This window comes from Lepidochelys kempii, chromosome 4 (assembly GCF_965140285.1).
Source record: "Lepidochelys kempii isolate rLepKem1 chromosome 4, rLepKem1.hap1, whole genome shotgun sequence".
Taxonomy (NCBI): Eukaryota; Metazoa; Chordata; order Testudines; family Cheloniidae; genus Lepidochelys; species Lepidochelys kempii.
This window is the reverse complement of record NC_136383.1, coordinates 78,669,634-78,687,757: the sequence shown is the minus strand read 5'-3', so window position 1 is coordinate 78,687,757 and position 18,124 is coordinate 78,669,634. Positions and strand designations below refer to the sequence as shown.

Genomic DNA, 18,124 nt, shown 5'->3' with positions numbered 1-18,124 from the left:
TGTGGAAACTGCAGAAGACATTATATACACAGACAATCTACATACCACACAGACTATGCTGACAGCTTGTGCCACACGCTCTCAAAGAAACTGCAGAATCACCTGATCAACATCCTCTGCAGCAAACAGGGAAAGATTAAGAATGAGCTCTCAAAAATGGATACTCTCATAAAAAACCAACCTTCCACACAAACTTCCTCTTGGCTGGATTTTACTAAAACTAGACAAGCCATTTACAACGCACACTTTGCTTCTCTACAAAAGAAAAAGGACACTAAACTTTCTAAACTACTACATGCTACAAGGGGCCACAGCAATGGTTCCCTCAACCCACCCAGCAATATTGTTAACCTATCCAACTATACTCTCAGCCCAGCAGAAGCAGCTGTCTTATCTTGGGGCCTCTCCTTCTGCCCCTCCACCCCCACGAACATGATACAGTTCTGTGGTGACCTAGAATCCTATTTTCGACGTCTCTGACTCAAGGAATATTTCCAAAATACCTCTGAACAACATACTAATCTATAGAGGCCTCCCTACCAACATTACAAAAAGAAGGATTCTAGGTGGACTCCTCCTGAAGGTCGAAACAGCAGACTGGACTTCTACATAGAGTGCTTCCACCGACGTGCACGGGCTGAAATTGTGGAAAAGGAGCATCACTTGCCCCATAACCTCAGCCGTGCAGAACACAATGCCATCCACAGCCTCAGAAACAACTCTGACATCATAATCAAAAAGGCTGACAAAGGAGGTGCTGTTGTCATCATGAATAGGTCGGAATATGAACAAGAGGCTGCTCGGCAGCTCTCCAACACGAGTTTCTACAAGCCATTATCCTCTGATCCCACTGAGAGTTACCAAAAGCAACTACAGCATTTGCTCAAGAAACTTCCTGAAAAAGCACAAGATCAAATCTGCACAGACACACCCCTGGAACCCCGACCTGGGATATTCTATCTACTACCCAAGATCCATAAACCTGGAAATCCTGGGTGCCCCATCATCCTGGGTGCCCCATCATCTCAGGCATTGGCACCCTAACAGCAGGATTGTCTGGCTATGTAGACTCCCTCCTCAGGCCCTACGCTACCAGCACTCCCAGCTACCTTCGAGACACCACTGACTTCCTGAGGAAACTACAATCCATCGGTGATCTTCCTGATAACACCATCCTGGCCACTATGGATGTAGAAGCCCTCTACACCAACATTCCACACAAAGATGGACTACAAGCCGTCAAGAACACTATCCCCGATAATGTCACGGCTAACCTGGTGGCTGAACTTTGTGACTTTGTCCTTACCCATAACTATTTTACATTTGGGGACAATGTATACCTTCAGATCAGCGGCACTGCTATGGGTACCCGCATGGCCCCACAGTATGCCAACATTTTTATGGCTGACTTAGAACAACGCTTCCTCAGCTCTCGTCCCCTAACGCCCCTACTCGCGCTATATTGATGACATCTTCATCATCTGGACCTATGGAAAAGAAGCCCTTGAGGAATTCCACCATGATTTCAACAATTTCCATCCCACCATCAACCTCAGCCTGGTCCAGTCCACACAAGAGATCCACTTCCTGGACACTACAGTGCTAATAAACAATGGTCACATAAACACCACCCTATACCGGAAACCTACTGACCGCTATTCCTACCTACATGCCTCCAGCTTTCACCCTGACCACACCACACGATCCATCGTCTACAGCCAAGCTCTGTGATACAACCGCATTTGCTCCAACCCCTCAGACAGAGATAAACACCTACAAGATCTCTATCAAGCATTCTTACAATACCCACCTGTGGAAGTGAAGAAACAGATTGATAGAGCCAGAAGAGTTCCCAGAAGTCACCTACTACAGGACAGGCCTAACAAAGAAAATAACAGAACGCCACTAGCTGTCACCTTCAGCCCCCAACTAAAACCCCTCCAACGCATTATTAAGGATCTACAACCTATCCTGAAGGATGACCCAACACTCTCACAAATCTTGGGAGACAGGCCAGTCCTTGCCTACAGACAGCCCCCCAACCTGAAGCAAATACTCACCAACAACCACATACCACACAACAGAACCAATAACCCAGGAACCTATCCTTGCAACAAAGCCCGTTGCCAACTGTGCCCACATATCTATTCAGGGGACACCATCAAAGGGGCTAATAACATCAGCCACGCTATCAGAGGCTCGTTCACCTGCACATCCACCAATGTGATATATGCCATCATGTGCCAGCAATGCCCCTCTGCCATGTACATTGGTCAAACTGGACAATCTCTACGTAAAAGAATAAATGGACACAAATCAGATGTCAAGAATTATAATATTCAAAAACCAGTCGGAGAACACTTCAATCTCTCTGGTCACGCAATCACAGACATGAAGGTCACTATCTTAAAACAAAAAAAACTTCAAATCCAGACTCCAGCGAGAAACTGCTGAATTGGAATTCATTTGCAAATTGGATACTATTAATTTAGACTTAAATAGAGACTGGGAGTGGCTAAGTCATTATGCAAGGTAGCCTATTTCCCCTTGTTTTTTTCTACTCCCTCCCCCTTCACCTTTCTCCTCCCTGAGTAACTGAGTTCTGAACATAATCCAACCACTTCTTTCAGTACTTGTTTAAGTTTGCAGTATAACTGAGTGCAGGTCTTGTGTCAGAACAAGCTCTGGGACTGCCAATATATTTTGAAAGCAGAACCAAACCCTACCAGGAGTATAACACTGAAGTTTTAACTAGTGTCTGAATGTACCAGGCTGCCTTGCACTAACCAGTACAGTATTTGTCTAGCAGACACCTGTGTAGGATTTGCATTCTTCTTCGTGCTTTGGATCTCTCCACATCAGGTCCCAAAACCTCCCATGGGAACCAGAGTCTTTCAGTTGTGGTTACTTATTCTGGTGTTCTCCGTAAGAACCTTACCTGGCTTTCCCTGTTTCCGCTGAATCACTTTCCCTAAACAAACTCTTATTCTTTACCTTTATATTATATTAATAAATAATGCATTATAAATAACTACAAAATACAACAAATAGATTATGTCAAACTATTTTCATGTGGCTAAAATTACTCTTTTTTTAAAATAAGGATTTTGACGCACTGGTTAAGGAGTATGCCTCATTGCTGGAATTCGCTACAGAGGATAAAGCACTGTTGATAAGTCTGGATAGTGTAGATGAGTTGTCAGAGGAATATGGATCCGACTTTTCCTGGATACATGCTGAGCTACCTGAAAATGTCTGTTTTATTGTTTCTACATGTACAGAATCAAATAGCTCATCCTTAAAAACACTGAAAGTAATGTACCTAATAATGAGTGTAATGATAATATTTAGCATGTAATATGACTTGTTTTTACCTCTTTGTTTAAGTATCTTTTTATTTATTAAGGGAATAATGGGATGTGGTTAGAAAAGTTTCAAACAAAACAAAAAAAAATCAAAAAAAAAAAAAAGGAAAAAGATACTATACTAACTTTCTAGAACACAAGCAAGAACCATTTCTATTCTGATCCCCACACCACTAAAGAAATAATTCCAATTATTTGAACAACATTGTGCTTGAAAATTAGGGCTGGATCCTGTAGCCCTTCCTCATGTGAGTAATCTTTACTCACAAGCCTAGTTCCATTGGCTTCAATGGAATTAGGCTTGTAAACATGGGCTTCCCCTGGGGAAGGCTAGCACCCTGTCCCATTTCTTCTACCCACAGCCCTGCCCACACTCCACCCCCCCCCCCGCTCCCACTCAGCCTCCTCCCTGCTCAGACCCCCGCCACCGCTCGCTGCATTCCTCCTCTCCTCTCCCCCTCCCCTGTGAGGCCCCCACTGCCCGCAGGGACGTGCTGAGCTGCAAGCAGCAGGCGGGAATGGCCTCACAGGGGAGGAGGGTGGAGGAGAGGAGGAACGCGGAGAGTGGTGGGGAACTCCAGGCAGTAGGGGTGCAGTGGAGGAGAGGAGGGACTCACCTGGAAGCAGTGGGAGCCTTGGGGAATGGGCAGAGCAGGGAGGGGAAGAGGTGGAACACAGGCAGGGCCACCACAGCCCAGGTGTCCAGCAGGGGGTGGCGGTGGCTACCGCCTGTGCTTGTAAACGAGGTTTTGCTGGATCATGTCCTTAATCTGTAAAGATCCAATCCTGCAATGACCTGAGAGTCCTCAACTCCTATTGATTTAGGCCCCAGTACTGGAGTCAGATCCATGGGATCAGACCCCCCTGCATTGTTCAGAGCTCCACTGAAGTTAGTGGAGATGTATGGGACCCACAGGCCTGCCAGAAAAGACCTGTTGCAGGATTGAAACAACAGGCATTAGCGTTGTCACAACTGTAGCAGGAGAAACCCAGAATTGTGGGGGCCTCAATTCTCAACTGGTAGGTGAAAGAGAATGATTTTGAACAGATTTTTAAAAAAATATATCTGATTTGTAATTTTTAACCACACACACAATTCTGTTAAAAAAAATGAGGACGACTTGTGGCACCTTAGAGACTAACACATTTATTTGGACATAAGCTTTCGTGGGCTAAATCCCACTTCCTACTGTATTTTCCACTGCATGCGTCCGATGAAGAGATATATACACAGAGAACATGAAAAAATGGGTGTTGCCACACCAACTAAGGTGCCACAAATACTCGGGTTTTTTTGCTGATACAGACTAACACGGCTACCACTCTGAAATATTCTGTTAGTTATCTAGATTGTTAAACAGGTAATACCAATTTATGACCATTACAAACCAATTTTAACAGGCATTTTTGTGGAATTTTAGGTTTTGGACATATTAGAAATAGATGTAATATTAAAATGCAATGCAGATTTTTATGATTATGTTCTATAAACATGTTCAATGTGTATCAGTGAACAAATCACAACAATAACTAGAATAAATTTAGTGTATGTCTATTGTATGCCATGACAGAGCTGCAATGCAGATGTTGCAAATCAAGTTCATCTTTGGTATCTTGGTTATCCCAGTTTACAGAACATATCCAGAATGTCACATCACAAATACCAGTAGTCTTACTAATTATACAGAAGTTTTAGTAATTAATTGAAACCACAATATGTGGTTTCAATTAATTACTAAAACTTCTGTAATATTGTCAGTGAAGCTAAAAATACCAAAAGGATTAATGCAGGGTTAGTTGAAATTTGTTTTGGTGCTGAATTCTCTTTCAATTTGGTGGGGACATTCAGTACATAAATTTGGGCAAGATTATCGTGCTAGCCACAGCACTGTGTAAGGGATGGCAATTAAGAAAGAGTGAAACCACCTAATTAGGGTCAGTTTTTGGAGAGGACATCACCACTGAAATCTCTCACACAACCTGTTTTGTTTTAATTAATTAAGAATTATTTCATTTCTGCAGAAAATTACAGTGGAACAAAATGTTCTACAAATACCTCATCTCACACCTACAGAGATAAATTAAATGATCACTTACTGGTTGGAAAGGGACCATCGAAGACTCTCAAGTTACCAACAGCAACTTTTAGTGAAGGCTTGTGCAGCCTGCCCATTGCCACTCTGTGTGTTTTGTGCCTATAAAGAGTCATATTTGTAGGCATCCTTCACCCCAGAGACAGAGGTGTATCTCCCGCCAAACCTTTCTAAAATGTACTCACGGTTACTGGACAGAATGGAAAAAAAAACATGGGGAGCAAGTCCTCAAAAGAATGGCAGCTTACATCACCCTGTCAAGAAACGGTATAGCACTGGAAGAACTTTGTCTCTGGATGATGCAGTAATTCAGGAAATAACAAAATACCAAAAGGTGTCCATTTCAGTGTTCCCGCTAGTGTTATGGATGAAACTTCAGGATGATCTTGGAGAACATCTGACAGAAGAAAGGACTGATAACACTTATGTTTTCAACTGGGCTCATTCATCTTTGAAGCATATCTGTATGGAGAGATATCTGAAAGCGTATGATTCACAGCTGTCTTTTTATGCTGCCTTTGCAGATTACTACCTAGGGTGCAGGGTTCCTCATGGTCTTGGGAAGCATGGTGAAGTGATCAAAACCCAGGCCAGAGGCTGGGAAGTGAAGAAAGAATTCAAAGTCAATTATGTTTTCAATCTTCGTAAACTTTTTGGAACTTCATATCACCTGATCAGATCTAACAATAGCTCCTTGCTAATAACAGAATGTCTGTTTAATTATGAATTTCTCTTGCATAAAGCATGGGCTTCATCAGTTATCAGTATAGAAGAGGATTTAAAAGCAGCTACCAGTGCTGGGAGGTGAATTCACAGTAATACCTAATAAAAGCAATAATAATGGATCTGGAAAACTAGTGAATCCTGAGCCTCCTTTCTCCTCCATCCCCATCCATGATTCCAGCATCACATATAGTAGATCTGTACAACAATATGACACGTTAGCATGGACCAGTCTATTTCACTTTAACAAATTCATTTTTTATCACTATAACTAGACTTTCACAATCGGAAATTCTGGTAACACACTAAGTATTCCAGTAGTTCTGGATTTGTTGTACAACCTACTTTTCCAGTTAGCCGTTTTTTTAAATATGTATAGGTAATAATTAATAGTTATTTAGCACCTGTCATCTCAAAACGTTTCAGAAACTGTGTCTAGGGGAGACAACCAGCAGCTGCAGAGCAACACTGTACATCACAGGGGAAGAGATATTTTGGCCAATGACACTTATCTCTTACTTAACACAATGGATCTCCACTGTCTTCACACAGCAGGCAGTTTGTAAGAGATCTCATGATTCAGATAGTTTCATATCTGTACTCTGGTTATTTATAAAAAGAGGGGTTATTTGAGTATGTAATGCTACAAGTGGGATGAATAAAAATTGTGCCATACTGTATGCCGGCCCTGACATTTTTCATGAAAAATTGCTTATCTCTGGCTCAAAAATCTACTTGACCACTTTTGCCATGGTGATTGATGGTAATGAAAAATAATGATATCTTACTCACCCATAAAAAAATTATTTGTCATGGGTGAGTAGACTTAGCAAGGCTGCTGCCTGCATAATGTACTTTCGAAATCTATTGTACAGAAAAGCTAAAGCCAAGAAAGAAAGCTATCATGGTACTAGGAGACTAGACTGATAGGGATCCTCCCCCTCCCCCCATCACACTGGAATTCAGAACTAGAAAGCTAAAAGGAACAAAAAAAAAATTCAGATAAAGCCATTTCTTCTGACATCTAGTTTCAAAATACCCAAAAATGAAATGTCTCTCTGAATCTACCTGGTTTGAAGGAATTGTGCAAATGCACAGCCTAAAATAAAGGAGGTAGGCTGGAAATGTTATTGTGTTAAACACATTGTTCCAGTGAAAAGTGAAAGCGATTTGCTGGATTATGTTTTTATTAGGCTTTTTAACCCCTTTAACTTCCAGACCAGCAGGTAAATGCTAGAGAACATTGTGTTACACTCTTTAGTTACTGAGTTACAGCAAAAGGATAAGGTGCACTCATCTGGGTTAACCTTAGGTACCAGTATTACCTACAACCACATACACCTCACTCTTCATTTCTGTGAAAGTGGGGCTTATAATGGCTATAATTTTCATGATCTTCAAGATAGTTTGAGGTCCCTAGTTCAGTTTATTATGGGGACCCATACAATTTCAAATAAGTAGGAATGATTGAAAATTTTCCGTCAAGATTGCTTTTCTATGCAAAATTGTCATTTTGACAATTTTTTTTAAAAGTGTCTGCTTTTTGCTGAAAGTTTCAACTTTTCATTCAAAACAACAACCACCAAACCCTAAAACCAAAATGTCTGTTCAAACACCAAAACGTTTTGATTTAGAAATGGCACCACAGGGCTTTGCTGTAGTTTGTGTGCCTTGTGCCCTGCTTTCATCTATAGGTTGAGTTCTCCAGCTGTATCACATCTCCCATGATGCACTGCAGTGACTCAGCAAAAGAGAGAGTGTGGTGAATCATGGAAGATATAATCCCAAGGAGCCTGGCCCATCGGGGAGAATAGGGACATGAAGTACCAAAACAACTCCTTTGAGCAAATACAGTGGCATTTCTGAACTGAAATTTTCAGTTTTCAGTCAACAGTTGCCACTTTTATTTTTAAGTTGGCTTTATTTAATAATAAAATAATTCTGACCAGCTCTACAAGTAAGCCATCACTCACATAGTTGTAGTTAATACATAATAAAGGCCAGATTCTGATACCTTATGCTGAGTAGTACCTTACCTCTTGGGTAAACCCACTGAAATCAATATCTAGCTCTAAGGGCTAGACTGTCATATCCTCACTCATATTAAGAGGCACCTTACTCCCTGAGTGGTCCCATTGATTCCAGTGGGGCTGTTTGTGAAGTAAGGCAGATGGCAGTACTCAGTGTGAGCAAGGCTATCACAGTCTGGCTTTGTGTGCATTAGTTACTGTGCCTTATGATTTTAGCATAAACTTTATTTGAAAGCATCTTCAATATAAATGTTCTCTGATTTGGTTGTAGGTTTTTTTAAAGTTGTGTGTATTCATTATTTAATAAATAATCATGATCCCTGTTGGGTACTTGGTTAGATAGCAAAAATAATTATTCATCCCATTTGCAGTTAAAGTAGTGTTGGCCTCTTTTCTTACGATTTTGTCAAAAGAACTGCAAAGCTGAGTGCAGCTTTGACACCCTAAGAATGGGTCTTTCAGCCTCAGTCCAACTTTATTCCCAGCAAACAGCAAGAATGGAAAACAATGAAAACTGACCTCTTTAAATGAAACACTAGAAGTGCCCAGGCCCTGTACTGACTTTATATATAAAAGCAATATGGTATTTGATAGGTTTTTCATCCACAGGACAATATTTGATTTGAATCTATTAGGTGAAGCTCTCAAGTTATCCAAGAAAGTTTTACTGAAGGATCCTTGTCAGCTGGCTTCACAGCTTATAGGCCGTCTACATCAAATTGTAGCTGCAGATAAACCAGTGGCACCAGGTACCATATATATTATTATTTTTCAGTTTAACTTTCATGACTATTGAATCTGAATCTGGTATTCTCTGCTGAGGAAGTGGATTTTAAACTGCTTATACTTTAAAAACAGGTTTAAAAATAATGAATTTAAAAAAAACAAACATCAAAGTAACTGAGTCAATAAAGACATTTTTGTTCAAACTGAGATTCAGTGTATAACAATATACAATGTTGCTAAATATTATCTTGCATAACCACTTATCTGAAGTTTTAGAGGTGGTGAAAAAAAGTTGTTATAACAGAACCAGTGAGCTACTGGTTATTGTCTCACTGAAAGTATACTATTGAAAGATGTTAGGAAACCCAGTATACTAGAAGACTTGACTCATTCTCAGCAATATCGCTTCTAATAGACATTGCAGCATGATAAATGCAGACATTGATATTTCCATTGTTTTTAATGGTATGCAATATAAAACTGTGCTCTATAGAAACAATCTTTTATGTTAATTAAGGTGATCCTAAAAATACCTTCACCTGCCAGTCCTGCTATCCCAGTGCCAAGAGTCTTCCATCCCTGTTCTTTTGCCTTCAACATCTTGTCTTCTAGCCCCTGGTGGCCTTCTCTGTGACCTTCTGTCAGGTAGGAGGGAACTACGTTTGTAAACAACTTTGTAAAGACTTTAGGGCTAAAATCCATAGTCCTTACTCAATGGCCTGACTTCAGTAAGAGTAAAAGCTGTAGGATTGGGACCTTTGTCAGCAATCTGAGGTTCTGAAAATGGCTACAGGCTGTGCATTCCCACACATAACATCACTAAAAATGTTATAGTTTAAAATAATCTAACCTGAAATCTTTCCCCACCAGCCCCCCTTTCTCAATTTAGCAAAAGAATCCTGTTGCTCAAAGTGAGGACTATGAACAAAGACGTGGCACTTTTAGACTGACTTTTTACAAAAAAAGTTTCATTTTTGTTTGCTGTTTGATAAAAGATATCAAATCCAACAGGACAAGTTTTTACTTTGGATATTCATGAATTACCTCTATGCTATCAACATCAACAATTTCCTTTTTCACGTTATGTGTTGAGATCAAAAGAAATACATTTGCCAATAGTTCCGTTTTACTGGGTAGTAATAAAATAAAATGACCATCTCTGCCTGTTGAGCCTTCACAGGCAAACAGCTTACAGATGGTGAGGCAAGCAGGGTCAAAAAAGCTTAGGGAAGATGAAAAAGAGAAGCTAGAAAACAGCCACTGGATAGTGGGTATCATCTCTCTCAACCTGTCCAAGGCCCAAAGGTTGGGACAAAAATCTAAAATGAGACTAACAAAAAATATTTACACAGGAAACTTAACACACTCTTGGAATCATTCCAAATAACTCTTTCTATAATCTCAGTTTCACAATTCTGTGTTTCTGTTGTAAATAATTTTTAACTTTTAAATTTTAACTGTAAAAGTGAGGGGACACTAGAATTGTGTAGAAGGTAGGTGAATTTGGGACTAAGACGTGTGATGTTCCTAGAAAAAAAACTCACCAAGGGACAGAAAATAGGAAGAGAGGGTAGTCTATCCTGCTTTCCTCATATTAGAGGATACACACTAAAGGTTATTTCTGTTACACCTTTAGAACAGATTTTTTTTATTGAGCACTACAAGCTAATCAGGAAATTTTTTTTATGGAAAATACAGTTCCTGCAAAATAGAAATTTTGATCCAGTTCACTACATCAAAACGAAATGTTTGGATTTGGGAATGTTCAAACAAAATGGTTTTGACATATCTAAATCTAAGGCAAAATGATATTTTGATTTTTTGGTGCCAATTTGGGATGAAAACAAATGTTGAAATACCAGAATTTCTTGCAGGATGTAAATTCCAATTTTCACTCAGCTCTGCTTATTACAATTATGTTAGGGTTTTTATGTTTTCAGGTAGGATCATGAGCCCTTTTTGAACTAATCAACAAAAGGCTGTTAAAGCTCAAGCTATTTTTTGAATTATTTGGAACAAAATACAGAAAGCTTTAAAACTGTAATTTTCCATGCTAGATTGAGTTGGCTAAGAGCCTGAGAAGTCCCATTAATAAACAGTTCTGTTTAATTACTGAAGTATAAAGGGGTCTAATTCTCCAATGGATGCATGGAGGATTTATGCATTAGCTCCCATTAGCACTATTACTCTCGTACATTTTTTTCCACATGAATGAGAAAATAGGTCCCAAAAGGTATAAAGCTTGCAAGCATACTTTAATGGCCCTACTAAGCAATCAATCAATGTTGAACTGAATGATGTGAGCGATGAATAAGTAAAATGAAACTTTAACAGAGGAACCTCTAGAGCAGATGAAAGGGAGTTCATATATTGAGCAGAGCTAATGGGTTTTCTTTGCTGTTTCCATAAGCCCTGACGTCAGACCAATAATTAATTGTATTTTGTAAGCTAAAGTGATGGACCCTTTTTTGCTCCAAAGTATACTGGGGTAAATCTGCCTATTAACTATGGATTTTCTCCAGTATAAGTGTCTTGACCATGATTAAAATATCTAAGTTGTATAAAAACTTATATTCTGATCTTTTTTCAGTTGCTCATAACTTTAAGTTTCTTTTGGGTTGAAATTTGCTGTGCTTGGTTGCAGACCAGAGATGATTTCTTTTCAAAAGTTTGAGCAAAATCATTGATCCAATTCAGTGTTGTGAACATTAGGTTGCGGGGAAGAAGGTGAGGGAAGGGTACACTTTGTGTTACAGTCAGATTCCATACTGCTGAAGCGAGAAAGTTCGTATCACATCATTATTTTGTGCCTCTTCTTGAATGCTAAGTAATGAGCCTGGTTTGAGGAAAGTTGTTTGAGTAGTTTTGAAGTTAGGATTGTTTCAATTTTAAAATTTGAGGAGTAATAGTAGAATTTTGCTCTCTGATTTTTGATTAAGCAGGAATTTGAGGCAGTCCATAGTTTGAAGTTAACTAGTTTTTTTCAATCTGTAACTTACTATATGCATGGCTGGATCAGTCTTTCCAGTTTGTATTACTCATTTTATGTATTTATGGTATTAGTTGACAAATACATAATCCTCCTTCTAGATGATGTCATGGTAGCCTCTTGCACTGAGGATACGCCTCCAGGGGAGTGGATCCCTGTGATGTTGCACTCTATATGATTTTATGAAAATATGCTAATGAGTGTGAATATAATGTAACTGAAATATGCTTCATGCAAAAGGTCTCTTGTAAGGTATCATTACAAAATTTGTAATCTACTGAGTGTGATCATCCTATTTGTACAAATGTATCACTCTTGTATCTGAAAGAAGAAATATGAAATATAACTCTGAGGTCCTACTGTAATTATGCAAAGTGTGGGCCATTGATGGTGGTTTGGAATCTTGATGGCTCCCATCAACTAGAAAAGGAGTACTTGTGGCACCTTAGAGACTAACCAATTTATTTGAGCATGAGCTTTCGCTCAAATAAATTGGTTAGTCTCTAAGGTGCCACAAGTACTCCTTTTCTTTTTGCGAATACAGACTAACACGGCTGTTACTCTGAAACCCATCAACTAGGACAATTGACTGTAGATGGCTCTGTTTACTTGTAAGTCTTCCTGTATGCCTGTGTGCTGGCAAGTGGGTAATGAAATCTTACAGTGATATGTGATCATGTCACCTGAACTGGAATCCATCTTTAACCTGGTGCTTTTCCATTTAGAAGGAGAGGTGGGAATCCACAGGGGGACAAAGGATTCCCACCTTGTGCAAAAGATATATAAGGGGGTGGAACAGAACAAGGGGGGTGGCAGTCATGAGAAATCCCCTAGCTACCACCTGAGCTGGAACAGGGGAAAGGATTGTGCCCGGACTAGGAAGGTGTCCGGTCTGTGATAGAAGCTTATTGAAACATCTGAGGGTGAGACTTTATCTGTATTCAGTTTTCTTACTGTATTAGGGTTAGACTTGCATGCTTTATTTTATTTTGCTTGGCAATTTACTTTGTTCTGTCTATTACCAGGAACCACTTAAATCCTACTTTTTGTATTTAATAAAATCACTTTTTACTTATTAAATTAACCCAGAGGACGTATTAATACCTGGGGGGGCAAACAGCTGTGCATCTCTCTCTATCAGTGTTAGAGAGGGTGAACAATTTATTCATTTACCCTGTATAAGCTTTATACAGGGTAAAATGGATTTATTTGGGGTTTGGACCCCATTGGGAGTTGGGTATCTGAGTGCTGGAGACAGGAGCACTTCTTAAGATGTTTTCAGTTAAGCCTGCAGCTTTCTGGGGGAGGTTGTTTAAACCTGGGGTCTGTGTTTTTACCAGGCTAGTGTGTCTGGCACAACCAGGCAGGTCACTGAAGTCCCAAGCTGGCAGGGAAAACAGGCTCAGAGGTAGTCTCAGCACATCAGGTGGCAGTCCCAATGGGGGTTTCTGTGATCCAACCCATCACAACGCCATTTATTAGAAAGAGACAGGTAATAGTAATGGGGGATTAGATTACCAGAGATCTAGGTAGTTTGGTTTGTTGAGTTGGTGAGTTGCCTATCGGGTGCGAAGGTTGCAGATATCTCAAGATATCTAGATAGATTTATGTGCAGTCCTAGGGAGGTGCCAGTGATTGTGGTTCCAGTGACATAGGGAAAGATAGGAGAGAGATCCTGGAGGATAAATTTAGGCTGCTAAGTAAGAGATTAAACTCCAGGACCTCCATGGTAGCATTCTCTGAAATGCTTCCAGTTCCACACGCATTGCCAGTTAAACAGGAAGAACTGCAGGGTCTCAATTCATGGCTGAGATGATGGTGTTTGGCGGAGGGATTTAGTTATATTAGAAACTGGGGAAATGTTTGGGAAAGGAGGAGCCTGTACAGAAAGGATAGGCTCCACCTAAACCAAAATGGAGCCAGACTGCTGGCATGTAAGATTAAACAGGTCATAGAGGATTTTTTAAACAAAACGACTGGGGAAAGCCAACATGCATCTTTGTATTTAGACTTTTAGCATTTGAATACAACCACTTATAAAATGTGTCACTATTTAGATGCATGAAGTTGAATGCCTGGTATTAAATGAGGATATTGATAGAATAGGCATCACAGAAACTTGGTAGAATGATTATAATCAATGGGACGTGGTAATACCACATGAAAGTATATAGAGGTGACCGAGTAGGTTGTGCTACTGGAGTTGTGGCATATGTGAAAGAAAGCATAGAGTTAACTATAGTAAAAATCTTAAATGAATCACACTGTACCATAGAATTTCTAAGGATAGAAATTCCATGCTTGAATAATAAGAGTGTAGCAGTAGGAATATACTACCGACCACCTGACTAGGATGCTGACAGTAATTGTGAAATGCTGAGGGAAATTAGAGAGAGAGAGAGACTACAAAAAACAGGAAATTCAATAATAATGGGGGATTTCAACTACCCCCATATTGCCTGAATATGTCACCTCAGGATGGGATGCACAGATAAAATTTCTCAGCACCATTAATGACTGTTTCTTTTAGAAGTTAATCGTGGACCCCACAAGGGGAGAGGCAATTCTTGATTTAGTCCTAAGTAGCACACAGGATCTGGTCCAAGAGGTGAATATAGCTGAACTTCTCAGTAATAGCAACCAGAATGTAATTAAATTTAACATTCTTGGGGGGGGGGGGGGGGGAGAAGAATACCAAAGAAACACACCACAATAGCATTTAACTTCCAAAAGGGGAACTACAGAAAAATGAAGAATCTAGTTAAATGGAATTAAATAGGAACAGTCACAAGAATGAAATGCCTGCAAGCTGCATGGAAAAACTTTATAAAAACACCATAATAAAGTGTGTACCCCAAATAATAAAAAAAAAAAAAGCAGTGAGAGGACCAAAAAATGCCACCATAGCTAAACAACAGAGGAATGGTAGTTAGAGACAAAAAGGCATCCTTTAAAAATTGGAAGTCAAATCCTACTGAGGAAAACAGAATGGAGCATAAACTCTGGCAAGTCAAGTATAATTAGGCAGGCCAAAAAAGAATTAAGAGCAACAGCAACAAAATTTTTCAGCACCTAAGAAGCAGAAAGTCTTCCAAACAATCAGTGGGGCCACTGGAAAATTGAGATGCTAAAGGAGCACTCAAAGAAAACAAGGCCATTGTGGAGAAGCTAAATTAATTCTTTGCATTGGTCTTCACTATTGAGGATTTGAGGAAGTTCCCACACCATTTTTTTTAGGTGACAGATCTGAGGGACTTTCCCAGATTGAGATGTCAAAAGAGGAGGTTTTAGAATAAATTTAACAGTAATAAGTCACCAGGACCAGATGGTATTCACACAAGAGTTCTGCAATTTCATACCTGAGTTCCTTCAGAAGTACTGACTGTGGTATGTAACTTATTGCTTAAATCAGCCTCTGCACCAGATGAGTGGAGGCTCGCCAATAAAACATTAATTTTTAAAAAGGGACAAGAAGGAATCCTGGCAATTAAAGGCTAGTAAGCCGAGCTTCATTTGCAGGCAAAATTTGATATTAAAGTAAAAAACAGAATTATCAGATTCATAGATGAACAAAATATGTTGGGGGAAGTCAACATGGCTTTCCTAAAGGAAAAATCGTTCCTTACCAACCTATAAGAATTCTTTGAGGGTGTCAAGCATGTGAACAAGGGTGATCCAGTTGATATAGTGAATTTGGACTTTCAGAAAGCCTTTAATAAGGTCCCTTACCAAAGGCTCTTAAGAAAAGTACGCTGTCATGGGATAAGAGGAAAGGTCCTCTCATGGATCAGTAACTGGTTTAAAGATAGGAAACAAAGGTTAGGAATAAATGGTTAGTTTTCACAGCGGGGAGAGGTAAATAGTGAGGTCCCCCAAGGATCTATACTGGGACTGGTGCTGTTTAACATATTCATAAATGATCCGGAGAAAGGGGAAACAGTGAGGTGGCAAAGTGTGCAGACAATACAAAATTATTCAAGATAGTTAATGCAGTGTTGTAGGCATGTTGATGTCAGGATATTGAGACAAGGTGGGTGAGGTAACATTTATTGGATCAACTTCTGTTGGTGAGAGAGACTTATATAGTTTGGACAGTTAAGTCCAAAGTAGACACTGAAGGGTTACAAAGGAATCTCACAAAACTGCGTGACTTGGCAACAAAATGGCAGATGAAATTCAGCGTAGATAAATGCAAGGTAAAGCAGCACACTGGAAAACGTAATCCCAACTATACATACAAAATGATGGCAATTAAATTAGCTGTTACTACTCAAGAAAGATCTTGGAGTCATTGTGGTGAATAATTCTCTGAAAACATCTGCTCAATGTGCAGCGGCAGTCAAAAAAGCTAGCAAAATGTTAGGAACCATTAGAAAAGGGATAAATAATAAGACAGAAAATAACTTAATGCCACAATATAAATCCATGGAATGCCCACATCTTGACTACTGCATGCAGTTCTGGTCACCCCATTTAAAAAAAAAAAAAAAAGATATTAGAACTGGAAAACGTAAAGGGAAGGGGAAGAAAATGTATTAGGGGGCATGGAACCACTTCCAGATAAGGAGAGATTATAAAGACAGGGACAGTTCAGCTTTGAAAAAAAGACAGCTAAGGGGCATATGATCGAGGTCTATAAAAGCATGATTGGTGTGGAGAAAGTGAATAAGGAAGTGTAATTTACCCCCAACCATAACACAAGAACCAGGGTTCACTGGCACTAGCCACTGTCAGAAGACAGGATACTGGGCTAGATGGATCATTGGTCTGACTCAGTATGGCTGTTCTTATTGAACTTTTCAGACTTAACTCTGAATTTCCTGAATTCTGAGCAGTTGATTTCTCAATCCCAATGTTGAATTGATGGTAGTTTTTTGCTGAGAATATTCATATAATTGAGTAGAAATCCATGAGGGAACACAAACATAGTTAATAATAGGAACCTCATCATGACCTAATGTGCTGCAAATACAAAATGAGCTATAGTTATTAATAAATTAATAGTTTTGACATATTGGAATGTATACTACTAATTAAATCATTTTGAACCTCTCACTGCTATGAGCTTCTAGGTCACATGGACAAAAATCACTGCAGTTGCAGAAACACAGAAGGATCTCACAATTGTGACAACGTCTCAGGATGGTACTTTGAAATTCTGGGATTTTGGTGCTGGCAAAGCCACCTTTACTCTGCATGGTGTTGGGAAAAATATTGACTCAATTGTTGTATGCCTGGAGAATAGGCTGGTGGCAGTGACTGAAAACGAGTCCTTTACAGTCTGGGACCTTTCCTTGGAAAAAGTGATCCATACAGCTGGTGGTTTTCTGGACACACCAATACTGACATCTACAATGAATGGACAATTCCTTTTAATTTTTTTTTATGGCAGCCAGTTAGTCAAGGTGAGATTTTTTTTTTAAATGTTCTTTGAATGAAAGATAAGGACAGCTTGTATTTCAGGAACACTTAACAAGCATTCCCTAGGCATTTTACAGAAAGTATTTGTTCAGGCAGTAACAAAGAACATTAACATTTTTAAATAACATGCCAATGGTTTTCCAGCTGTTGTCTGTGGACCACAAGTCATCTAGATGATCCTTTCCTGGTAGTCCAGAGAATAAAACATTTTGAGAGTGATGAAAGATTGGCATGTCTGCAAGTGGTATGAGCATGGGACCATCTTTTTCTTATTAAGTGGCCCACAGAATGAAAAATCTGAATGCCTGTAATGGATGAACTATAGTTTTTTAAAAAAAGAAAAGCTAAAAATATGTATACCAAACTTTCAGCTTGATATTGCTCTTTGTATTCAAGAAAGTGAGAGCTCCTTGAAATGATTTAGAAGGCATTTTGGAGATCCTCTTGAAAACTTGTAGGCATTCAGAGAAGCTACAATATTTATTCAGAACTGACAAGTCAATGGAAAGTGTGAATGAGTTGATGACAGAGTGTACATATTTTTAGAATTTAGACTCTCCTGTAAGTGTTGGGATGCTTATCAACAATAGTTAAAAGTAAATTTGAATAAAATAGACATATAGCACATGGACTGGAAGATGGATGGACAGTTAGATAATCTTAATGGAAAGAAACTGTAAGCCACTGTAATTCAGACAAAATGTAAATTTGAGAGGTGCAGGAGTCTGTGCTGACAGGTTCTCTGAGGTAGCCCTTGACAGGCATAGGTAAATGTTG

The 18,124-nt window shown here is 39.4% G+C and overlaps 1 long non-coding RNA gene across 1 annotated transcript; it reads left to right on the top strand.

Moving 5' to 3' along the window:
* Positions 1–8,603: 8,603 nt before the first annotated feature.
* LOC144930499 (uncharacterized) lies at positions 8,604–17,325 on the top strand. The gene is made up of 3 exons (XR_013635715.1): positions 8,604–8,960; positions 9,455–9,582; positions 16,999–17,325. It is a non-coding gene; the product is annotated as an uncharacterized LOC144930499 (long non-coding RNA).
* Positions 17,326–18,124: the final 799 nt, after the last annotated feature.